Genomic DNA, 26,631 nt, shown 5'->3' with positions numbered 1-26,631 from the left:
AAGGACAAGCAGAGCACTGTCCCGCCACCCTCAGTCTCCCTTTGGCCAGCCCCCCAATACACACCTTCTTAGTTGCAACCAATCCTCAGTGTCGCCCCTTGTAGATCCCAGAAGGTGGAAGCAAAAGTAGAATTAGTTGACTCCCCCTTCTTTGCTCTGGGCTCCACATGCCATTGGCTCTGGTTTCTCCTCCCTCGGCCTCCTTGCTTTCTACCCTACTAGGCACCAGACACCATTGCTTGGGTCAGTAGTTGTGAAGATGATGATGTGGGAGGATGGGGAACGTTTCACCAAGGGAGGGGCTGTCTGCCCTCAGCAGAAACAGAAAGGTGAGCTATCACTTTACTAAAATGCAATTGCTGTCAGTTAAGTATCTCCCAGCAATGCAACACCTTCCTCCCCTTCTTCTGTTGCTCTAAAGATCTGTGCTTCTCTGAGCTCAGGTACCTGCTTCCAGTCTTTTATAAAACAGTTAGCTGGTCTGAGAAAGTATTGTTCCAGTTGGTGCAGAGAGAGTTAACGGAAGATCAAGGTCTGAGGGGGGATGTAAAACCTCATTGCAGCACAGATTGCAGTAACTGGATTGGCCACACCCTGTTTAAGATGCAGCCCTCAGCTCCTGCCCTTCAGACAGACCTCACCCTCTTTGCTCTAGTGCTGTCTCCCCACTTCATTTCTGGAAACATAAATTCATCTCAGGCTTTCTCTGCGTCTCTCTCTCTCTGACTCAGAAAGTGGGGGAGGGAAAAGCTGACATCATTTGGTGCAATGTCTGGGCTCACAGCATTGGCTTGGGTGGGGCTGGTTGGAATCAAGATAGGGGATTCTAGCTGCAAGGCAAAATCCTTTCTAAAGAGAACACGTATCAGCTGACCTGTTATCTGCTGCAGTCGTACAATAGTGTCAAGCATGGCTGTTTTTATTAATTGCTGCAAGCTCTGTGAACGCTAGCTGAGCCACCAAGGGTCACCTGAAACAAGCTGCAGAAGACTTGTCAGGGCACTGCTCTGTACTGCCCACCCACAAGCAAAGCAGCCTGTGGCTAGTGGAATTCACACATGTGTTTGTGCAGAGGTGGTTTTAGAGTAGTGCAACTGGTTCACTGGGCGCCGTGCTACAGGGGACGCTACAACAGTGCTGTAGAATGGAGAGCATGAGGTGAGGAGACCAATTTTTAGTGTCACAGAGGGTACCACTGATATTTGAGAGACCAAAGCCCACCACTGGTTTAGGAGTATGGAAACATTGGCATTTGCCTGCTACCAAGTCAGACCATTGGTCCAGCTAGTTCAGTATTGCCTTTTCTGACTGGCAGCAGCTCTCCAGACTTTCATACCAGGGTGTCTGCCAGCCCTACCTGGAGATGCCAGGATTGAACCTGGGACCTCCTGTGTGCCATGCAGATGCTCATGGTACTTATTCATGTTGTCTCCCTTTGAGATTTCTTTTAGATCAGCCTTTCCCCAAGCTGATGCTCTCCAGACAGTGTTAGAAACTGAGATATGGAAACTAGGAGCTAAATGGCACCTTAAACCTATGTAGGTCATGGACACAACAACAGAATGTCTAGGCACATTTTTTAATATAACAAGAATACAAAGCTGAAAAGGAATGAACTGTAGCTAAAATCTTATATTCATTTTTCACATTAGCTCTCATCTGAAGATTGCAAAAGCAAAGCCAGGCTTCCCCGGCCCCCTAATACTCTTAAGAGGGTCTCTTCTCCAGTCTTCATAGAGTAGCTGGAAGTGGAGAGGCAGAAAAAGGTCCTCCTGCAGTTTTAATCTGAAATCTTTGGTGCAGAACTGCACACAGAGCTCAGAAACTACTCACACTAATGAAATTCATGCACCTAGAACAATGGGAGTTTCAAATGCTGCCTCCAAATAATTAGGACTACAACTCCCATCATCCATGCTGGCTGGGGCTCATGGGAGTTGTGGGTTCAAAACCATTGGAAGGCACCAGCTTAGATCAACACTGGACAGCACTCCTGTAATTCTGAACGTTGCAGGGAAGGGTGAAGCTTCTCACAGGAGCATAGTGAGACTGAGTCAGATTGTTGCTGGTCCATCTGGTTCAGTATTGCCTGCATGGACTGACAACAGCTCTCCAAGGTCTCAGGTAGGAGTCTTTTCAGGCCTGACCTGGAGATGCCAAGAACTGAACTTGGGGCCTTCGGCATGCAAAGCAGATGCTCCACAGCTGAGCTACAGCCTTTGCTTCTCACAGCAGTGAGAGAAGTGGTGTCTGCAGAAGCTTTACTTTTCTGTGTAATTATTAGGAAAGAAAATGCTTTAGGGTGGAGTTCTCCAGGTCACTGTGCTACCTAGCCACCCAGGGTATTCCACTCAGTTCCCCCTTTCCAGGGTATTCCACTCAGTTCCTCCTCCCCTCTCAGTTTCCTGGGTATTTCCCACTGCTCCAGGGCGCCATTGGGAATCTGAGTGGCTGCTCCCTGCTGCTGGATTGCAGTGTTGTTGCCTGTTGCAACCACCATCAGGTAAAACTTCCCAAGGCCCACCTGTGTAGGAAGGGCTCTACTAAAAGGCACTTTGCTGAATGCTCAGCTAAAACTGGAGTTGGGCCTTCTCCTAAATCGTGACTGGATTTAGGATGGTGCAAATGCACCTGGGCCCAGGGTTCAAGTCTGAGCTTTCTCCTTCTCCTTCTCCTTCTCCTTCTCCTTCTCCTTCTCCTTCTTCTGAACCTCTACACCTATTAGAAGGAAAGTCATAATGCACAATGTATTTTCTATTTGTTTATTCAGGTTGCCAAAATGTTTTTCTTTGTGTTTCACTGAAAGTTCTGAAGCTGCACGTGATCAGAGTATTTCTGGTAGTCCGTGTAATATGTATAGAATAATGTAAAAAATACATTTCTCAGTATTTAAGATATCTCAAAATGTATTTTCGGGTAACTTCTTTCATGCATTCATTTTTGAGGGAAAGGGGACCTATTCTGGGAACTGCATCAGGGTCCCCAACCACTTCAGCCTGGCCTTGTCCTCGATGGAGTCTACACAGTGGCAGCCCAGACCATGTTAGTCCATACAACTGGCGTATGAATGTCCCTTTTGCTAGGGCCAAAATAATTTTAAGCCTTGCTGTGCCACTCAGACACCAGTTCTTCCCTTCATCTATCTTCCCATCAAAGTGCTAGCCCTGCTAAGATTATTTTACTGTAATTTCCCATTACATAAGAAACAAAACCCTTCAAAATACATTTCTGGTTCCCTTGTGGGAGTGCTGCTAACTGATTGAAAGCCAGAATCCTTTTGTGCCTTAAGGGATACCTTTTTAAATTTTCTCCATCTGATTTATATCCAGGATAAACATATACAGCCACACAGCTGCTACAGATGTTGCCTCTATGGATCTAATCTGTCATCTGTTTGAAAAAGCAAAAAAGTGATTAGCTGCATGTTATCTATACCCTCTAATTTTATTATTCTCCCCCGCCCCTTTTGCTAGCAACAGTAATAATCAGCCTACAATTTCTGAAGCTCAAGGGGGGGGGGGAGTCTAATGGAATAATGCATCCAGCACACCAGTGCTGCAAATCAAATTGGGCCCATCCGCTAATCATTGTGGATTCCCTTATTATACAAAAACTAGGCTTACCAGAAAGATTGCGGATAACATCTTACTGGAAATTAATGAGATAAAGAGCTCAAAATGCAGCCCTTGCTGAAAGCAGAGTCTGTATGATAAATTACTGTGTCAAGTAAGTAACAGCAATAGAAATCATATATTTTCTCTCCTCTTTATGAATGTTTCTGCAACACATTGTAAATAAAATATTGCATCGGGTGCAGCTGTACTGAAGCAACAGGAAAAAGCTACTTATGCCTGTGAGCCTAAACTCAGGACTTGGAAGCATGGAATGAAGGTCTAACACAGGCTTCCTCAAACTCGGCCCTCCAGATGTTTTTGGCCTACAACTCCCATGAACCCTAGATAGCAGAACCAGTGGACAGGGGTGATGGGAATTGTAGTCTCAAAACATCTGGAGGGCCGAGTTTGAGGAAGCATAGTCTAACAGTTAGCTCTGTGTGTGTGTGTGTGTGTGTGTGTGTGTGTGTGTGAGAGAGAGAGAGAGAGAGAGAGAGAGAGAGAGAGAGAGATTTAAGGATTTAAGACTAGTAAAAGGAAAAACTGAGAGACTGCCCATCCCTCTTATAAAGCCTTCACCAGCCTGCCTTTCCCCCGAAACTCCAGGTAGGACTGAGAAATATTCCCTACCTTAAACCCTGGAGAGCCACTCCCAGTCAGGGTAGTCAGTACTCACCTAGGTGGACAGTGGCCTGACTTGCTATAAAGCACCTTCCTATGTTCCTAATGGGGACGCGGGTGGCGCAGTGGTCTAAACCACAGAGCCTAGGGCTTGCCGATCAGAAGGTCGGCGGTTCGAATCCCCGCGACGGTGAGCTCCCGTTGCTCAGTCCCTGCTCCTGCCAACCTAGCAGTTCGAAAGCATTTATCTACTTGCAAAGTGCAAGTAGATAAATAGGTACCACTCCAGCAGGAAGGTAAATGGCATTTTCGTGTGCTGCTCTGGTTCACCAGAGGTGGCTTAGTCATGCTGGCCATCTGTCTGTGGACAAATGCCGGCTCCCTTGGCCTATAGAGCAAGATGAGTGCCACAACCCCAGAGTTGTCCGTGACTGGACTTAACAGTCAGGGGTCTCTTTACTCTTTACCTTTATGTTCATAATAGAGCAGATGGGTTTTGGTTGGGATGGACTGCCTGCTCAGCCCAGTAAGGGCACATGGAGAAGTTCACAGCACAGTCTTCTTATCTATTTCACTGCATTAATAACCATGCCTACTCAGAGGTAAGTTCAGTTAAATTCCACAAGTTACTCCCAAGTAGGATCAGGGATGTGCCTAGGGGTTGGCCAGGATTTGCCCCCCCCCCCCCACACACACACTAAGAGCTCAGGCCCCCAAATCACCTCTCAACTCTGGCTCAGAGCCTGCTTGTCCATCTCCACACCTGGAGGCCAGTTCTCTGTTGCTCTGGGTGGCTGCACAAGGGAGGAATGCAGGCAGGCAGGCAGGCAGATCAATGGAGGAGGAAGGAAGACAGAGTAGAATAGATATGCCCTTATGGCCGTAGAGGAAGTCACTGGCAGAGTGCAAAATTCATCGAAAAGCAACCTCTTGTGTTTCTGGTCTATGGTCTCTCTCTGCTTTGGAGGTGCAGATACAGCTCCTTGCCAAGGGCTCAAGGGAGCCTCTGCTTAGGACTGCAGACTCTGGCAACTATTGCCTCTTTCTGCTGATGCATCTCACCTCACCCCACCCCACAATGTCGTATCAGGGCCTCTGAAGCCGAAAAGCGCAGACTCGTGCCGCTGCTCCCATTCTCCAAGGCTGCAGGAATGAGAGGAAGTTGGTGGTATACATAATTCATGGCTGTTGCCAGGCAAAGCAGAGGATCTGCAAGATTAGAGTCATCTCTTTCACCCCTTCTATTCTGAAGCGTGTATTCTGCCTTGAAACAAAGCGGAGGCGTCTGACACCAGGTCCCTGCAAAGGCCTCCTAATTACAGGCAGTGGGATCATGAGAAAAGGATGGGGAAAGAGGCAGGGAGGTTTCAAAAGCCTTCCTGCTGCTCCTACAGCTCTGAATTAATTCAAAGTCAGAGGACCATCCTGGTGAAATGAAAACAAACATGCAGACTCCTGCAGGGACCTTCTTTTATCTTCCTGGATGACAGTCCCACATTCTGCACAACTTATACATTGCATTTGAAAACTCTATGCAGCAGTTAAAGCAATAGTGGCCAAGTTAGTTATAATTGTGCTTTACATTGTGACTGTAGACACACTGTACATTTAAAGCACTCTGCAAAGTATTCTGGGATCTGTAGCTTCTTAAAAGTGCTGGGAACTGTAGCTCTGTGTGAATAAACTACAGTTCCCAATACTTTTTTTGGTAGTATGTGCTTTAAATGTTGGGTGTATGCAGTCTTTTTCATTCTCAGGGTGTTCAGGGCTGGCCCTACCATGAGGTTGAACCATGGTGGGGGCATCTCTAGCTCACAGGCTCAATAGCTCTCCTCCTTTGGCTCATGAGGCTATTTTGGCCAAGCGACAGCCATCTGCCCTACACCAAATATCATATATGAATTTTTTTTGGGGGGGTACACATAAATAAATAGTTGAACAGAAGGGAGTTGTAGGTCATCAAGACTAGACTAGCTGTGCCAACAATCTGCTGATCACCTGAGCTTGCAAAGTGTGGAACACAACACTTTGCAAGCCCCAGTGATCACCAGGACTTTCTGGACACTGTGCAAATGCAGGCAAGCTTTATTCCTCTGCATAAGAGTGTGTGGCAGCTATTCTCTGATCTGGGAGGAAGGAAAAGGGTGCAGGGTTATTTTTTTGCAGATATTGTCACTGTGGGTGCTAAATTACGGTTGCCACATGTCCAGGAAAATCCATTAAAAAAAGCTCTGTCCAGATTTTGAAATACGGCAACCTTAGGCAAATCTCCCTCTGGTGTTCCCACTGTCTGCGGCAAGGAAGGGAGCAGGCTTTGGCGGAGAACGAAAGGTTTTAAAACCCTCACAAGTCTGCATGCCTTTTCATCCAGCGTACAGCAGATAGCTGAATTTCATGTTTGCAATTTATAGCACCCACAAATGCTGTTAGCATTGCGTTGTGTCTGAGTGCTGGGAAATTGCACCAGTGCATTAATAGAGCCTATGAATCTTTTGCCATTAGCTAACAGGCAGGGTTTTCTTTGGCTCTTGGTTCTGCAACAAAGGGAGCATTAAAATTTTGGCTTGTCTTACATGTTGCTATTTATCACTTCTGCTGTAAAATGCAGAAATAAACCTCAAGGACTCGATTTGGGAGCAACTGACCTCCTGTCAGCAGTTTGCATCACACCAAGCTTAGCAGAGCCTCTCCCCATATCACCCTGGTAAGCTGAAGCAACCTCAGTGATGGGAGGGGCAGTAAATAATGTAGCCTAATGATTCAGTTCTGACACTGACACCTCCTTTCCCTCTGTTTCTAATATTCAGGCTGGGAGTGCCATTGTTTCTGTAGCCAAAATGGCACCATCCTCACACAAGATGATGGTATGAACAGGCTTGGGGCAGTGTGTGGTTTGCAGAAGTACAAAAACCCCACATGTGGGGCAGGGGTAAACTGAAAGGAAGAAACTCTGAAAAACAATCAAATATGGACTGAGCATGCTCAGTGGCTACAGAATGCTGTCTGACTGTTGGAAGCAGGAATGAAATGGAGCATCGTGGGAAAAGGCTTCGGCCGGTGCCTGGCTTGAATTCAGAACAGGAGCCATCCACACTGCAACATTTTGTTGAAGGTTCTGCTTGTAAACCTGAAAAATAACATCACTCCACCAATAGTCCTAAAGTTCTGTGACAGGTTTAGGGGTCCCCAACAGTGAATTTCCAGACCTTGAACTATGAGAAACAATTCGGTTGTTAAATTGCTTTTCAGCAAATCCATAGCAGTTAAACTGATATAAAGCCGCTGTATGCTTTTTGTGTGCAGACACATCCTCCTTCACAAATACCAAGAGAGGAATCAGCACTGAGACTTGAATGGAGTCAAGGTGCTTGGTCTTTAAACTTTTTTTTTTAAAATTAAAACACACACACACACAGAGAGAGAGGGGGGGGGGGAGGAAAGGAAAGGAAAGGAAAGGAAAGGAAAGAATGCAAAAAGGTCAGTCAATGTCTCTTCTAAACCCACCTCTCTATGTTCTACCCACATAATGCAGCTCTATCCCTAATGTTACCCACCCAGGCAAAAATATCTGCAAAATCAGAGATGGGGAAACTTTGGCCCCCTAGAACAGGGGTAGGCAACCTAAGGCCCGGGGGCCGGATGTGGCCCAATCACCTTCTCAATCTGGCCTGTGGACGGTCCGGGAATCAGCGTGTTTTTACATGAGTAGAATGTGTGCTTTTATTTTTTATTTTATCTCTGGGTTATTTGTGGGGCATAGGAATTCGCTCTTTTTTTGCCCCCAAAATATAGTCCAGCCTCCCACAAGGTCTGAGGGACAGTGGACCAGCCCATGGCTGAGAAAAGTTGCTGACCCCTGCCCTCAAGCTTCCTGGACTTGAGTGACCACCATGTCCCCTCCTTGGGAGGCCAGCCTCTCACACATTCTCTCCGGTGTGGATTCTAATGTGTGTCTGGAGGTTTGAGCTCTGGCTGACGTTCTTCTTGCAGCCCAAGCACTTGCAGGGCTTCAGTACCAGGGCTCAGTCTGGAGGATGTGCAATGAAATGCAATTGAATTTGCCTGGATATATGCTACAAAAGAGCATGCTTTCTTGCCTGCATTCCTCTCCAGCATCCATCAAAGCTTAGCATTTCCAGTCTTGCCTTTCTTTACTCTTCATTCTGTAATGCATGTGAGATGCCAGCTTATTACCCTCCTTTAAAGAGCTGATTTGTGCAGTCTGTCTTTGACAATGAAGCCCCATCATCAATCAAGCATGCATGAAATGATGAAGATTTCAGAGGCCAACAACAGCAGTCTGCTACTTGTATTTTTTTTGTTTTTTTAAAAATCCTATTGGGAAATATCATTCTGGGACAACGAGATTGTGTAAGATCCATAGGCAATTTATGGATTCGTGTTTCTATCTGGTTATTAATCAGCAAGTATATAATAGGCATGAGGGACACGGGTGGCGCTGTGGGTAAAACCTCAGTGCCTAGGACTTGCCAATCGTATGGTCAGTGGTTCGAATCCCCGCGGCGGGGTGAGCTCCTGTCTTTCGGTCCCAGCTCCTGCCCACCTAGCAGTTCGAAAGCAGCCCTAAGTGCAAGTAGATAAATAGGTACCGCTTTATAGCAGGAAGGTAAACGGCGTTTCCGTGTGCTGCGCTGGTGCTGGCTCACCAGAGCAGCTTCGTCACGCTGGCCACGTGACCCGGAAGTGTCTTTGGACAGCGCTGGCTCCCGGCCTCTTAAGTGAGATGAGCGCACAACCCTAGAGTCGGACACGACTGGCCCGTACGGGCAGGGGTACCTTTATATAGGGGTACCTATATAATAGGCATATTGCAGATGGCACTAAAGTGGGTGAGGCAGCTGATACTTTAGAGCAGGTATGGGAAGCCTTTGGCCTTCTTGGTGTTGATAGACTACAGCTCCCATCATCATTGACCACTGGCCATGCTAGCTGAGGCAGATGGCAATTGCTCACTCACTGGATCATCACTTTGTCATGGTGAGTGAGCTTGCACATTCCTACGATGCTTGTGATGTCTGATGTTTTACTATATTTTTAATAATTTGTTGGAAGCCACCCCAAGTGGCTGGGGAAACCCAGTCAGATGGGTGGGGTATAAATAGTATATTATTATTATTATTATTATTATTATTATTATTATTATTATTATTATTATTATTACGATACCTCATTTTATGAACTTAATCTGTTCCGGAAGTCCGTTCTTAAACTGAAACCATTCTTAAACCAAGGTGCGCTTTCCCTAAGGAGGCCTCCCGCCTTCCACCATTCAGATACCGTTCTTAGAATAAAGTTCGCAAACCGGGACACTACTTCCGGTTTTGCGGAGTTCGTAAACCGAATCATTCGTAAACAGGACTGTTCTTAAATTGAGGTACCACTGTATTGTTGTTGTCGTTGTTGCTGTGAGTGAAGCCATCAGGAGTTTCGTACTCCCAGTAGGGTCACCCAAGGTGGTAAGGTCAAGGAGGAGGAGCTCAGCGAGAGAAGCTTTCTCCCAACTGAAGCGCAGAGTGTTTGAGGACTGGGAAATTTGCAGGGAAACCATATTGCTTGTTCACGAAGCTATTGTACTACCAACTTTTCTGTACGCTGGTGAAACATGGACCACTTATAAACGCCATTTCCAACTCCTTGAAAGATTCCATCAATGGTGTCTCTGGAAAAAATTACATATCACTTGGGAAGACAAGCAAACTAAAGTCAGTGTACTGGAAGCAGCAAAGATCACTAGTGTTGAAGCAATGATTCTTCAACATCAACTTTGTTGGACTGGTCATGTTGTTTGGATGCCTGATTATCGTCTTCCAAAGCAACTTAAAACTATTCCAAACTTAAGAATGGAAACCGAATTGCCGGCAGACAACAAAAGAGGTTTAAAGACACTTTCAAGGCAAATCTTTAAAAAAGCGTTTTGAGCCTGGGTAATTGGGAAACACTGGGCCACGAGCGCTCCAATTGGAGTAAAGCCTCTACCAAAGGCATCATGGACTTTGAAGAACCATGAACTCAGGACACACGGGAGAAATGAGCTAAGAGGAAGGCACATTTGGCAAATCCTCATTGTGATCAATTCCCACTCAGAAACCTATGTCCCCACTGTGGAAGGACATGTGGATCCAGAATTGGCCTCCATAGTCACTTACAGATACACCATCAAAACCATATTCATGGAAGACAATCTTACTTGGCTACGAATGATCACCAAAGAAAAAGAAGATGTGAACAAGATCTGGAGGGCACCAGTTTCCCCAGTACTGGTTTAGAACAAAAATATCCTTCTGTGTTTCTTGCCTGGCGTCTTCAGTGGTAGCCTTGTAACTGAGACAGACAATTGGTCCATCTATCTCAGTACTGCCTACTCTGACTGGCAGCAGCTCTTTCCCAGTTCTACTTGGACAAGCTGGGAACTGAGCCTGGGACCTTCTGCATGCACGGCAGCTGTACCACCACAGAGTGATTCCCCTTCTGCAGATGGCCTAAGAAACAGAGTCAAGCCAAGCTACCCTTTGTACTTGGAAGGTCACAGGAACAAAGGAAACTGTTTTATTCTGAGTCAGACCACTGGTCCATCTAGCTTAGTATTGTCTACACTGACCAGCAGCAGCTCTCTTGGGTTTCAGCTCTACGTGGAGGTGCTGGGGTTTGAACCTGGGCCCTAAACTACGGTGGCAGGCTTCTGGCTCCCTCCCTTTTCTCCTCCAGCTAGACTGATGGGGCTTGGCACTTTGATGAACCTCACTGAGATCTCTCTGCAGGCCACTTCCCGGAGGAGAAAGAGGTTAATGTGAACGTCTCTGCTTGTGGAGTGTGGAGGAGCAGGCTTGTTTTATTGCTGCCTATTCCTCCACAAGCAAGAAATCGCTGCCTCCCCCTCTTCCTCCCCACTCACCCTGCCCTCAGTCCAATCCCCTTTTCCAGGAACTTTCTGCTTCATGCTGCTTAGCTGTTGCTGATTCAATGCCCAGAAGGGAGGAAATTACTGCGGCACACGCAGCCCTATTCATCAAATGGGATTGCTGTCGCCCTAGAGGGAAAAGGAGATCCATGAAGTGGAGGGAAAGGATGGGGGGGGGGATGTACTTAGCCACAGCAATTATCCCGCCCCTCCCCTAAAGGTGTTGGATAATGGTGACCTGCAGGCAGACAGGCGGAAAGAAGAGGGGAGGGAGAAATGGCACTGATGGTGGGTGGAGGAAGAGCAGGAGACTGGGGAGGCAGAAGTCTGAGCTTCAGTATCTGCCTTCAGCTGAGCTGGGATCAGAAGCCAGAGAGGGAGGTGAGGGGGAGGCGCTGATGCTGCAGGAATGACTCAGCATCTGCGGCAAGTTGGAGGGTGCAATGGAGAGACAGAAATCATGCCAGTGCCCTTCTCTTGGGTCTCACACCAACCCGGCTTCCTTTGAGCCAGAGGAGGCTTAATTCCTGCCAAGGGTCAGCGCTAGAATCTGTGCCCAGTGCCAGGGCAACTTTCTGGAACATACAGAGAATTGAGTGATGCCTCTGAGCACAAGCAGAGAGCACGTCATACATATGAACATACATAATTTTATTTTCACGCTTCTTTTTCACAGTTTAAACAACTGTGCACTCTTACAACATGAAAAACATACACAACTGCAACATGACAAAAGTAGTCGTGAACACTAAAAAGTAGTCGAAAACACTAAAAAATATGCAACCAAAGTGAAAAATTTCCGCATAAATCAAAACAATATCTAAAACAAAGGTACAAAACAATACCCAACAGCAACAACCTCCTGCCCCAACAAAAAACCCCAAACAGCACCCCACTTTGTTCCTGCTCTTCAGATCTCTCTCTTCTCCCCAGGTGACACCCCTCACTGCCTCTGCTTTTGGTTGGCTGAAATGCACTCTTAAATTCTGATAATGACTCTTGGTTGCCTAGATGGAAGACGGAGAGGGGCAGGGCCAGCCCACACATGAGGCAAAGGCAAGGTGAGGCAACCGCCTCAGGTGGCAGGATTTACAGGGGTGTCAGATTTGGCTTGCAAGGAATGCATTACCTGCCACAGTGGCGGCAGCAGTACCAGCACACTTCCTGGTGTCTCTTCTGCAGCATCTCCTCTCTGCAGTGCTGCCTCCACAGAGGCCTCTCGGTTCCCTATGCCCCCCTGTTCCCAATGTTGATATTTATTCTTCCCTGTGTTCCTGATACAGATACTCACTCCCCTCTTCTTCCTTGGTGGTGGAGAGCCCAATTTGTGGTCCTCCTCAGGTGCCAAAGTGTCTTGGGCTGGCCCTGGAGAGGGATGGGTGGGTGGGTGTCGAAACTAGACAACTTAACTAAGGTAAAATTAACATCTACTGGTGTCTTCTCGAATAGGGCCAGTGAGGGCCTGAGGAGAGGAGCTGTGTCTTGGAAAGAGTCTTGGGAGCCAGATAGAAGCACAGAGGACCATATTCAGAATTTCAGACTGTGGTCTCACATCCCTGAGAAAGAGAAAAATCATGAACAATTTTAATCCTCCTCAGTCAAGGGGCACAGAAAATCAGGGCAAGCCCCCCCCCCTTTGATCTGCTGACACTTTTTGGCAGAGTGAGCAAACAACATATCTGACTGCAGGGCACATAAAGCAGAAAGAAATTCTCTGGAACTGAAGAAGGGTTTGGAGGTTGGTTGTGCCCCCTTGCAGTGGGGTGTGCGATTGCCAGCTTTAAAAACAGTCCTTGTCCCTTTAAACAGCAGCCGGCTCTGCAGCAATGAACAGCCAGGAAGTCAGATGCTGATCTCCACAGATCACACTTCTGCTAAAAGCACAGGAGCAAGATTTTTTTCACTTGGCCAATTAGCAACCCTAGTAGTGAACAGAGGTGTGATCTGTGAGTATATGGATGTCTGTTTGGATTTCCTATTCCTTGCACACAACACCTGTGTTGCTGAGCCCTTTGGAGATCTGTCTAGCAGGGAGAAGAATTCTCTTCCCCTGCGCTTCCCAAGGAAAGAAAGGAGGATGGGGAGGGGGAGAATGAGAGAACTGGAGATCAGGACAGACTGGCTGCTTGTCTGTCCCTCCCCATTGCAGTAAGTGGGCTCCTGGCCAGAGCAGTCTGGGACACGGGCAGGCTCCTCCTCTATGCGGGATTCTGCCCCCATCCCCCCCCCAGCCTTCTTGCTGGCTGCTGCTGCTGCTGCAGTGTCCAAACTCTGCCAGTGGCTGTGCTTCCGGCAGCTGAAGCAGCAAACTGCTGCTGACTCCTGGGCTGGAACATTGAGCCAGGTGGAGGCCCTTCCTATATTATGATGACCACCACCACTATTACTGCTACTAATGCAATGCCATTTTATACACGTATGCACAAGACTACGGTGCTCATGTATACTCAGAAGTAAGCCCCCAGGGAGCTCAGTGTGACTTACTCCCAGATAACTAAGTATAGGTTCACAGCCCTGTTTGGACTTCAGTTTACCCCAGCTTGGAAACACCAAGCCAGGGGGACATCATCATCATCAACAACACCATCATTATTACTACTACTACTACAACTATGTATTTTCGTTACATTTATAGGCAGCCCTGAAATAATATTTTTTAACTGAATGGTGGCATTGTACATCAGCAACCCAAGCAAAATAGGAGCATGGCACGCTGCAATGTACTGAGTCAGGCAAACCACTGGTCCATCTAGCTCTCTGCCAGCATTTGCCAACCAGGTGCCCTGGTTGGACTACAACTACAAGTCTTGTCAGTCACAGCAGCACAGCTGTTACCTGAAACTTCTGGCAAAGTCTGCATTGCTGTGACTGGCAGTATCTCCCCTACTGATTATATTCTTCTCCAGCAAAGATACATAACAAAGATACATAACACAAACCACACGTGTCCCCCACAAAAAGGCCCACCAGGGTCTTTACAGCAGCAGCCTCCACTTCCCCGCAGAAACCTCCCTGCAGAAACCCCTCCCTCTTTCTTTTCCTCTCCCTCCCACAACCAGAACTGACTACTGTCCATGGCCACCTCCCTTGCACCCACTCTACATAGGATGCTGTTATTTCTCTCTCACACAAAGCAGGACCCCCCCTCCTTCCACCTGCTACTCCTGCTTCAACCGGCTGCAGCCTCTGCCTTGTGCCAGCTTGCCGGAACTGCAGAGGAGGATGGCCAAGTCACTGGCAGGAGGCGCTGTTGAAGCAGAAAGCCAGAGAAAGGGAGGCTGTGCTTGGCTTTCCTTACAGACAACAGCTCAGGGATGAGCGGCAATTAAGCTTTGCTGAGACCACACAATTACTGCCTTTTACACTTATTTATTTGTTATTTTATTTGTTACGTTTCTCTATGGCCCCTCAATTAAGTCTTCTGGGCTGTTTGCAAACACATTTTAAAAATGCAAAATGCAATCCAGCTACAATGTAGCTACTACATAAACCAACCAGGTACATTACAGCATAATAAACAGCCCAAACCAACTACTGTACATGCCGTGCAAATCACCACACTCACACACTGGCACCCAAAAGCCAGCGTATATTTAGCAGCATAAAAACAATTAGATCCAGCATAAAAAAAAAAACCTGATGCATTTTTTAAAAAATAAAAAAAAATCACCAAAATTATATGCCTGCTGTAAATTACAAGACCTGGGAGACAAAGTCTTTACCTGGAGTCTGCACTGAAGGCACCAGATAAACCACTTGGGTTAATAGGTATTTCCAGTACTTTTTTTTCAGATGGAACTTGCTGGAACTCAGTTCTGGCCCTTCTCAGGTGGGTGCCATTGCCATTATAAGAGAATGAGGGAGGTGTTCATGATGAATTTTAGCACCTCTTTTTCTAGAAAAATAGCACTGGATAGTTCCCTTCCCTTCCCCTGCATTAAAATATAAAATTAACAAAAAATTTAAAATAGCAGGTAAAAGCAACATAAAAAGTGAGTCAACATAAAACCTGAGCCTTTTATATGTTTTATGTGATTAATATGTCCGGTTATATGGATGTGATTTTATGGTTTATTTTCTAAATTATGCCAATAAAGGCTGAATGAATGAGCATAAAAACTGATCCACAGAAGTAAAACAATAAAGAAAGATCACCTGGTGCAAAAAGAATAAGTACCGCAAGGTGAGCCATTCCATAAACAGGGCTGCACACCTAGAACAGTGTTTCCCAACCTTTTTTGGGCAAAGGCACACTTGTTTCATGAAAAAAATCTCGAGGCACACCACCATTACAGCCCCGTGACGTCAGCGCGCAGCGTCACGCCGGGAGGGACATGAATTGCTAGCAAATTACATAATCACCTCCTTGAGGGCTGGCTCATCTTCTCCGAAGGCAGAACCCCATTAATTAACAGCACAGACTCACACCATAGCCAAGACGAGGGGGGAAAACCTCAGTCATCCACAGTCATGCACATGTGGGGGCTAAATGAGGACGAAGACCGGGCAGAGAGCAGGGTTCAAATCACCCCACCTGGCCAGGACAATCCCTGGGTGCTCCCTTGGGCCACTCGCCTGACCCACCTCGCAGGGCTGTTGTTGCGAGGATAACACGGGGAGAACCACGCGCGCCCCCGGGAGCTCCTTGGAGGAGAAAGCGGGCGATGAATGCAATGCACGAAATATATGAGAGGCGACCAGGTTTTGCAGGTGAGGGGCCCCCGCCAGCCTCCGCTTCCAACACCCGGCGCAACGATGCCGAAGTTTCCCCCCGGGCTCGGCTCGGGGAGCAGCGCTGCTCCCCCCGGCTCCCCTTCGCCCTCCCGGCTCTCTCTGCCGCCCACTGGGGACCCCCCTCACCTGCCAAGTCCGGAGCGCCTGTGGAAGTTGCATGCATGCATGCAGGGCGCCGCGTTGCCATTGCATTGCACTGCACTCCATGCAACCCCTGCACGCATGCATTGCCTTGCACGCCCGCCAAGGGGTCTCCCCGCGGTCCGATGCGTCCCCTCCGGCGTGGATGCAGCATTGCAAAAATAAAAAACCCCCGACGCAGCCCTACCTGGGGGGCAGCCTCCGCCTCCGCCGCTCCGCCTCCGCGGGGATCCCCGGGCTCCATCCTGCCGCCCGATCTCCGGGGGGTGCAGGCAGGCTGCGCGGGGTCTGCGCGGAAGAGCCCCTGCCCGCCCGCCCGTCGCCGCTGCGCTCATTCCATGGCCGGGAGAAGAGCGCTTCAAACAAAACGCCCGGCCCGCCAGGCCACGCTGGGAAACGGAGTTTGCGCACCCCGCGCGGGCGCGGAGCCCAAGGGCGAGGGGACTACGGATCCCGGCAGCCCCCGCGCCGGGGACGGAGGGGGAGAGGCCGGGTGCAGGGATGGAGGGACGGGTGGGCGAGCGAGTGAGTGAGTGGCAGCCGCCAAGCCTTGGCTGAGAGCCAGGAAGGGCCTCCCCGGAGGAGGAGGAGGAGGAGGAGGGAGGCGCAGAGCGGGAGGGAGGGAGGGAACCCCAGGGGTCATCTAGTGACGGCGCCCCAATCGAAAATTTGACTTTTAAAAAAAACACTTTCAATTTTTTAATTTTTCCCGCGGCACACCAGGCAACATCTCGCGGCACACTAGTGTGCCGCGGAACAGTGGTTGGGAAACACTGACCTAGAAGACTCACGTCACATATTTCACTGGACAAGGGCATCCGGACCAAGCGGTGTGGTTTTCTTTTTTTATAATGAACTGGAAAACTTTCCAGGGCAAATTAAGGTAATATGCATAGAATAATTGGCACCAGAAGATTTTCAAGCTGTATTGGATCATTTTCTGGTGCCATGGAGAGTGATCCAATATAGTGTGCTTATTTTACTTGCCTTTAATAAAACAAGGTAAAAACTTTGAAATTTTCTAGCTGGCCTAATGGGACACTGGCAACTGGCATCTATTAGTACTATAGGAAGCTGCCTTCTATTGAGTTGAACCACTGATTCATCCAGCTCAGCATTGTCTACATCATGGGTAGGCAAACTAAGGTCCGGGGGCCGGCCTAATCGCTGCCTAAATCCGGCCCACGGACAGTCCAGGAATCAGCATGTTTTTACATGAGTAGAATGTGTCCTTTAAAATGCATCTCTGGGTTATTTGTGGGGCATAAGCATTCATTTCCCCCCCTCTTCAAAATATAGTCTGGGCCGCCACAAGGTCTGAGGGACAGTGGACTGGCCCCCCGCTGAAAAAGGTTGCTGACCCCTGGTCTACATTGACTGGCAGTGGCACTCCAGGAAAAGGTGCCACATCTTCCGTACTTGAAAGGAAGAAAAAAGTGATGAGCACTGGGGCAACAAATCCTAATTTCACATGTATGGAAATGGGGTCTGAACTGGTGGTGACCGAGCAGGAGAGAGATTTTGGGGTTGTAGTGGAGAACTCTATTAAGGATCTCCCGAGCTCTTATATTGCAGCTCAGACACTAAAGTCATTTGGAGGAGCACTGATAGTTGTCCCCCATGTTACAGAGGCCTGCCTGGCCTCAACCAGAAGTTGGGCATTTAGCATCACTGGTCCCATGCTGTAGAACACTCATTCAACAGGCATCCTTGCTTTTGACTTTCAGCCATCTCTTGAAGAATTTTTTGTTTTCATGTCAACAGACTTTAAACTTTTCTTAAGTCACCAATGATTGTTTTAAAGGTGTTTTTAGTTGCGGTGCACTGTGCCGATGCTTGCACAAATGAGGCACATAAATACTTTTATAAATAAATGCATAAATAATCAAATGCATAAACCTATTCAAAATAGCTTTCGAAGCGGAACTTCAGTTCAAAGGCAGCCTGGTACTTCCTGATCCCATAAGTCTCATGGGGTTGGTTTATTAAATTTTCAAGCAGCAATCATAGATAGACAGCATAGTTAGTGTGATTACCAATCTAGCTGTAGAAATCCCAGGCTTTATAATGAGCACTTATCTTGCCACCCAGGCCCCATAAGTGCATCGTAATGTACACATTCATATGCTGTAGGGCCTGGCGCTTCCATCTCAGTTCCGACAAGCTAGACATCTAGGAAGAAACTGATGGTCCCCGAGATGCCATAGGTAGGATAAATTGTTGTCCTGGAGTGGTTTTTCTTTTTCCTTCCTCCCCCACTGGCCCAGTCTATCGCTGTTCAGCAGAAAGCAGACTGTCACTTAGAAGATAACGATTATTGCCATCTGCTCACTGGTGACAAGATCCTGTTGAGATGCTGGAGTAATTAAAGCCAACAAGTGACTGACTTGGCAAGTTCCTAGGTGCAGTACAAGACCCATCAACAATGAAAACAGGATGTTTATGGAGATTTTGTGTGGGTTTCTCCCACCCCCTCAAATAGGGATAGCCAATGTGAGGCCATCCAGATTTTTTTCTTCCCCACCTCCATTTTAGCCTCACAACAAATCTATGAGAGAGGCTGGAGCGAGAGAAGATGAACAAGGCAGAGTCACCCAAGCACTTTACAAGAACTCCAACCCTACAAAGGCCCATCCAGTATCTTGCTTTTGCAGAGGCCAACCAGATTCCTGGGGCAAGCCTACAGGCAGACCTTGAGTGCAACTCATTCCCCTCCTCCTCTGTTTTGAGTTCTACAGAGACAGCGCTGAGACAACGGAGGAAGGCACTTACAGCTAGTGCCACTCTTGGATGGGTTGTAAGTAAGAAGCAGACGGGTAGTAAGTGTGGGATGTAAAACTGCAGTCAAGGACAACATCCCTACAGTGGACATGTTAGGGGATGTTTTGTACCACTCAGGAGAAGGCTTCCTGTTTCCTCCTGAGCTGAGACAGACTTGAAGAGGGTGTGGTCTGTGGTACTAGCATGGAGGAGCACACGGCCTCCATGTTCTGATCTTCTCCATTTTGGATGTTGCTGTGTGTTTGGAGAAGTGACTGCTTAGTCGCAGTCACTTGGGGCTAACTTCTTTATGGACTCGTTCTAGTTGTTATGTAACCTAAGCCTGCCTTCAGGGATATGTCTGTGAACCTGAATGAATCTGTGAGTAAACTACTTTTATATTAACGTTAATCAGATTCTTGTGTTTATTCTTTTAAAGAGGGATTAGAAGGGATTTTACCAGGAAGGAATCTTTAATAGTAAGACTCAGATGAGTCAGCAACAAGCTAATTGCTGCCTAATTTAAAAAAAGGGGATGTTTGGAACTCTGCTAGAATATGGAACTTGCTAGCGCAAGTTAGGAAATATATCATTAAATAATATATCCTCTCCTGCCTCTCTAATCATCCCCACAGTAAGAAGCAGACTGGTGAAGACTGACTGAGGGAAGGCTGAGGTTGGTGAGGCCGGGGCCAGAACCCTCTGGCTGGCTACTGTGGAGAACAGGATGCTGAACTAGATCAGGGGTAGCTAACTTTTTCCTGAGGGCCACATCCACTCTTGGCCAACCTCCAGGGGCCACATACAAGTGGCAGACATAGCTAAAAGTGGGTGGGAGGAGGAGGAGGAAGAAGCTGACAGTCCATGCCACCCTCTGGACTACTTGTGAGTAAGAGGACAGCAGGCAGGTGCAGCCTTAGGGCAGACTGCAGTTGGTCGGGCAGTGCCCCATGTGCCCTAATAGACCTGCATCTGCAATAAAGCAATTTTGATATATCATGTGTTGATTGCATCAAGATTAGTTTTGCATGATTGTTTATAGAGGCACACATTTGCTCCTGCATATTGCTGAAGCACCACACCAAAATCGTTTTGATGCAAGATTACTTTTCTGTAGCATTTCACTGATGCACACACAGACATTATCAATGGGGAAAGGGAAGATATGAAGGAACTGAAGGGAATGAATGCTGCAGCAAATTATTATTATTATTATTATTATTTCAATTTATATACCACCCTTAATCAAAATCCAGAGGAGTGCAATGCCCAGAGCTTAATGACATTACCTCAGGCAGCACAGATCAGGTCAGCTTGCTTTGGAATTGACAGAAATCTAATTCTTCAAGCATTCAGGTCCCAGCTATGATTTGTAGCTTGTTCTCCTAGAACTCCCTAGAAAATGAACTTGCACACCACCCTACTTTCGTCTTCCATGAATGTCAGCCCAATGCTGGGTCAGCAGTTCTGCTAAGGCTACTTGGCAGACAGCTTGTGGTTCAAGCTGATGCTCAGATGTCTTTGCAAAGCTGGCAATGAAACCAGCATCCTGCCTGTCTGATACAGCTCTTCAATTTTCTAAAGTGTTTGCTGATTTTGTTACGCAGGGGATCTGGTGGGAATTGATGGGCAGGAGCATCAATGTTGAATGAATAATTGATGGGTTGCTCAGTTTAGGAGCTGTGCTGCCCTTCACGTGGGGCAATGGGAGCCTTTCTCTACTGCAGGCTAATCATTTTGTTGGTGTATTTATTACTTGCTCGTGTACAGTCATACCTCTGGTTGCAAACGTGATCCGTGCGGGAGGCACGTTCATAACCCGCAGCATTCGCAGCCTGAATCACCACGTCTGCACACGCCTGTGATGCGATTCGGTGCTTCTGCGCATGCACGTGACGTCATTTTGCACATGCACGAGCGCCAAAACCTGGAAGTAACCCATTCCGGTACTTTCAGGTTCGGTGCGGTCCGCAACCCGAAAATGCACAACCCGCAGCGTTCGTAACCTGAGGTATGACTGTATTTGCTGCCAAGTTGCACTGAAGCAAGTCATGGTCAACAATATTCAATGAGTTCCACTAGGACAGAAATAGGCATTATTTCTCCAGTGTCCAACACAGCACAGGAGTGTCTGCTTTCTAGTCATGCTCTATCAAGTCCATGCTGCTGTGAAATAGTGCTGTGAAGGAGCAGAATTTGTGGCTTGTGATCAAGCAAAGGAGGGAAACACTATTCAGAGTGGGAAATCCAGGATTCCCATTATTTTATTGTCCCATTATTATTTTATCTTGTGGGTGTATATACAGCCTTTCTTCCAAGAAACCCAGTGATTTCCCTCCCTCCCCTCCCTCCACATTTTGTCCGAGTAACAAAAGACAAAAGGCAGGCAGTGAGGTAGCCTTAGATACTGTGATAAGCACAAGAAAACCCACAAACATCTTCAGAGCTGAGTGGAGATTTGAAGGTGGATCTCCCTGGTCATAGCTTGACGTTCTGGGCTAAAGTCAAAGAGTTCAAGAGAAGCAGAGAAGGGGGTGCTGGATACTGACCCTCCATGCCGCTTTCATTGGAAAAGGGGTGTGCTTTAAGCAGCCCGGTCACCCCGCCCCTGCCCATTGTGCCCCACCCCTTTCCCTGCAAGGGTTCAGGTGAGTGCAAAACGCCTTGGCGTGCAGCAAGCTTTGGGGGGGGGGCTGGGGGAGGATGCAATGTCAGTAGAATGATGGAGGGGGAGATAGCAGGCAGGGAAGCTGCTGGGCAGGTGGGGGAGGGAGAGAGACCCCCCCAAATGAAGGGAGGTGGGTGTGCAGCTGAGGTTCCCCCCCATTTCGAGTATTCCGAATAGCAATATGGATACTATAAACACATGCAGAAATACAAACGTTTCCTAAATTTCAGCTGGGTTTTCTGCATTCCAGGGGGTTGGACAACCTATTTCTTAATAGGTTTAATTGGGTTTGGTGCTTTCTCTCGGCATGTCATTCCTTGAACAGCTTCCTGTGCCAAGATAAGGCTTGCTTTCATTGCTCTGTTCATTTGTACATTTGATTAGTGTTGTGTGGAGGGAAATGCAGCCCCTGGGCTGAAAAATGTCCCCCTCCTGCCCTCCTGTGTTTGAAATTCTAGAATAAGAAACTGCCTCTTTCCCCTCAGCTGCTATGTCTGTTTGTGACATCACAGGAGACCATACATAGACAGGGCTGGGGAAACTAGGCCTCAAGGGGGGCATTTATTAATAAAGAAATGATGACTGAGGAGCCCCCCCTTGTGACACATGTCACCTCAGAAACCCTCCTTGGCACCCACCAAGGCCCCCTGACCCTCCCATTTTAAAAAGTTCCCCCCAAATCTGTTAGTTTTTACAGTGCTGCAAGACTGTTTGTTTGGGCAGTTGAGGGATTGGTATTATTTATTTATTTTGGCCTTTGTGAGAGATAAATAAACTGGTTCCTTTGACTTAAGGTCTCTGAATCCTTTTAAATAAAGTGATCTGGACAAAATGGGTGAATTAGGAAACCTTTTTATTATACACACTTGCAAGTGGGGTAACCCAAGATCAGGCACATCTTCATCAGGAAAAACACAGCTTATAAAGTCACCTGTCTGGCCGCAAGTCCCTCCTTCCATGCCCACAAGAAGGGGACTGCCAGTTTACAGAAGTATCGCGTCCGCCTCATTAACATTTTACCATTCCACTTCCCATGTTAATCATAATACAAAACAAAAAACAAAACAATACAAAACAATACAAATACCTTTATTGGCATTTCAAGTTAAGACATTTCAAAGTGGCATGAGATACAAAGTCTTTTTTCTTCCTGTTTCTTGTTTGCAAGAGATTTGAATGGGGAAATCCTTTCGATTCCTCAATAATAAGAGGCAGTGGGGTGAGGGAGGCCAGGGCCACATCCACACCATTTAAAGCGCTATGAAGCCGCTTTAAACACTCATGGCTTCTTCCCCCAAAGAATCTGGGAGCTCTAGTTTGAAAAGGGTGCTGAGAGTTGTTAGGAGACCCCCGTTCCCTAACCCTACCCCTGACGCTAACCCTAACTCTAACGCTAACCCTTAACCCTTAACTAGAGCTACAATTCCCAGAGTTCCCTGCCAAGAAGGGAACCCTAACCCTATCTCTACCCCTGACGCTAACCCTCTCTAGCCCTAACGCTAACCCTTAACCCTTAACTAGAGCTACAATTCCCAGAGTTCCCTGGCCAGAAGGGAACCCTACTCCTACTCCTCTGCCTACCCCAAGTCTAACCCTATCTATAACCCTAATGCTAACCCTTACCTAGAGCTACAATTCCCAGAGTTCCCTGACAAGAAGGGAACCCTAACCCTACCCCAACTCAACCCTATCCCTACCCTACTCCTAACCCGCCTAACAACTCTCTGTCCCCTTAACCACCTACAGTTCCCAGAATCCCTGAGGGGAAGCCATTCCTGTTCAAAGCGTCTTCATAGCACTTCCAATGGACGGTGCGCCTAATGTGGCCTAATGTTTCCTCCCTCATTTTCTTCTCTCTCCCCACTGCCCCATCACTTGCAATGCAGCAGATGTCCGCCTGCAGTCTCCCTTCAAAGCTCCTTCTCTCAGGTCTGGCCACGGCCTTGTCCATTGCTCACTGCCAGTATTTCAAGTTCATTTCTCCGATGTACATAGGGATGTCCTGCGGTTCTCTTCATGATTTTGAAGGCTGGACTTGGGGAAAACCTCACCGGCTCTGGACATCCCTGTAAGGCAAAGGCAAACAGGTGAGTGGGATGGCCCCCATCCCACAGCGTCCCCCCAGACTTGTCCTCTGTTTGGCTGCCTGTTAACAAACAAGGCTTCCAAACCAGTTTGCATCCATCTCAGGCAGCGTAGCCTCACGGCATCAACTAGCCTGAACGCAAACTCTTCTGACAGCCATCCACCAGCTGCAGCCTCGCCAGGTCCACTGCAAGACATCAACCAGCTTCAGAGCTGAATATCAGTTGCCTTCAAGTAGCGATCCCACCAGCAAGTCAACTTTGTACTTGCCTTCTCCTTGCTCCACAGCATCCCAGCACTAGGCAATTGCCTCCTTCTGCTTGCCAGCTTGTTGCCACAGGGCAGGAGACCACCAGGGCTGAGTGCCACCGAGCTGCCCATTTCTCTCTGGGGAGGGCAACTGCTGAGGCTTGTGACTTGGCCCACATTTATACCCACTCAGCTGCCAAATGTCTTCGTGACATCACAGTCAACCCACAGACAATGGCAGCAGCTGGGGAGGCATCACCATCTCCCCCTCAGCCCTCACAATGGTGAGCGTAGCTTAGCAGCCACCCCCCCCCCCAGTTGTGCCAATATCTGTGAAGGCTACACCAGAAACCCAAGGGGGCAGGAGGAGAACATTTTTCAGTCCAGTGGTTGCATTTCCCTCCACACAACACTAGTCAAATGCACAAATGAAAAGAGCAATGAAAGCAAGCCTTATATTTGCACAGGAAGCTGTTCAGGGAATGACATGCAGAGAGAAAGTTAGCATCTCAAGAAAAAAGCACTTTTTCATCAATCAATCAATCAATCATTTATTGTATTTGACATAAACCATTACAAATCTAGTTACAAAAGCACCAGACCCAGTGACCCAAACTATAGCTCCCAGATTCTTTGGGGGAAGAAGCCAGGTGGATGCCGTGTGAACTCAGCGATGTGTCAAGTGATGGCTACATACTGCCTCCAGGTTCAAAGGCGGCATATTTCTGTATATCAGTTCCTGAGAATCACGAGGGCTGTTGTGGTCAGATTCTGCTTGCAGTTTTTGCACAGGCATCTGTGAGAATGAGATGCTGAACTTGGGACACTGGCCTGATCCAGGCAGCTTTCTTATGTTACAAAGGAAGACTTCCAAGAGAATATTTTTAATCTCGCACTCCAAGAAATGCTGCAAGTTTCAGAAAATCACATAATACACTCCATAATCAGATATTTTGAAACCATTCCAGCACTGTGGCATTTTACTTTTTCTCCACATCTCTTATCTGAACTATGTTTTGGCAGTTTCTTTCAGTATCTTTTTTCCAATTTATTTTTATTTGGTAACCATTTATTTTATTTTATTTGGTAACATTCCAAGTTCTCAGTGTCCCTGACTTAAGTGTCTGACTCCTCAGCCCTGCCTACCAAGCGCTCACTGGCTGGTGTGCCTTTCCACAGTAGCGGGATCAGAAGAGGACTGTTTCATTGGCAGAAGCCTAAGCAGCCACGAGCCTGCTATTCAGACACAAGGATTTCGTTTTAGTCATTTATTCTTATTTTTAAATACTTGGCACCACACGCAGCTCTCTCCAAAAATGGCAAAGGCTACAATCCCACCTACATGGGAGGAAGCCCCACTGAATTCAGTAGGACTTACTTCCAAGTAGACATGGGTGCAACAGTGCTGCAAGGTTCTCTTCTTCCTTCTCCTGCAACATAAAAGATGGGCATGTACCCCAATAAATTCTCTTTATGCTGAAGATCAGCAAAACTATGCAAATCCTGCTATTTTCCAAGCCAAGCTACACTTGAAATACGGCTTCCCTGCTCTCTAATAAATGCATTTCAGGGGGGAAAAAAAGAACACGAGTGTGCTTATTTTTAACTGAGGATTTCACATCAGGCAAAGCTGCATGGTCTGTACCCTAAGGCTACAGTGTTGTGCTTAGCTATCTGGCATAAGTCCTCATGACTACTGAAAGACCAAGGCTGCAATCCTATACCTGCTTACTAATAAGGTGCAATGCAGATAGTATGCAGAACCAGTCATACAGCATAAAGCATAACCACTCTACCCAACTGTTGGCACAAGGTTCTCACCAAATTTAATGCCACCAGAAGAGGACACTTCTTTTATAATGTGGGATGTAAAAAAAGTCCACCGTACCACAAGTATAGTCATACCTCGGGTTAAATGTGCTTCAGGTTGAGCGCTTTTGGGTTGTGCTATGCGGCGACCTGGAAGTAACGGAACATGTTACTTCTGGGTTTCGCCACTCACGCATGTGCAGATGGTCAAAATGACGTCACGCGCATGCGCAGAAACGGCAAATCACAACACGCGCATGCGCAGATGCGGGTTGCGTTCGCTTCTGGATGCGACTGGGGCTCTGGAACGGATCCCATTCGTATCCAGAGGTACCACTGTATTTGTAAAAGCCCTTTAAAGCCAGTTAGCGCATCATTACATAAATACAAGGGCAGCTTCTGACTGCCTTGCACCAGACACAGCGGCAAGTTTGTGAGGCAGTGCTGGACGGAACTCGATGCTGGCAACCCAATCCTACACTTTCTCCATGATAGGCTCCTGCTAGACTTTGTGCTTTCTGCACACACAGTTAATTGGCTTTACTTTCTTCCAAAATACCCTTTTAGCTATGCTGTACCGCTCATTGCAATGCCTCAGTTACAACTCAGCTGAGGAATAGCAATGCTTATATGGTTGTTTTTCTTGCTCTAAAGCTAAGAAGCTGACGCTAATGTTTTACTGTGGTTTTATAATTTGTTGAAAGCCACCCAGAGTGGCTGGGGCAATCTAGTCAGATGGGACGCATATTATTATTATTATTATTATTATTATTATTATTATTATTCTACCTCTGCAGCACAGTAGGCCATATTTTATTCAGGTGGTGCTTTAAGATGGCAACACTTAAAGAAATGGTGAAAGGTCTACCGCCCTTAACCACTACACCACACTGGAAGCAGCTCCCAGGCTCTGCAAGGCCCAGAAAGCTAAATAATTCATACGCCAGTGTGGTGTAGTGGTTAAGAGCGGTAATCACGTAATCTGGGTAACTGGGTTCGCGTCTCCGCTCCTCCACACGCAGCTGCTGGGT

This window comes from Podarcis muralis, chromosome 15, assembly GCF_964188315.1.
Source record: "Podarcis muralis chromosome 15, rPodMur119.hap1.1, whole genome shotgun sequence".
NCBI lineage: Eukaryota > Metazoa > Chordata > Lepidosauria > Squamata > Lacertidae > Podarcis > Podarcis muralis.
The sequence above is the reverse complement of the archived record's forward strand: the minus strand, read 5'-3'. Positions refer to the sequence as shown.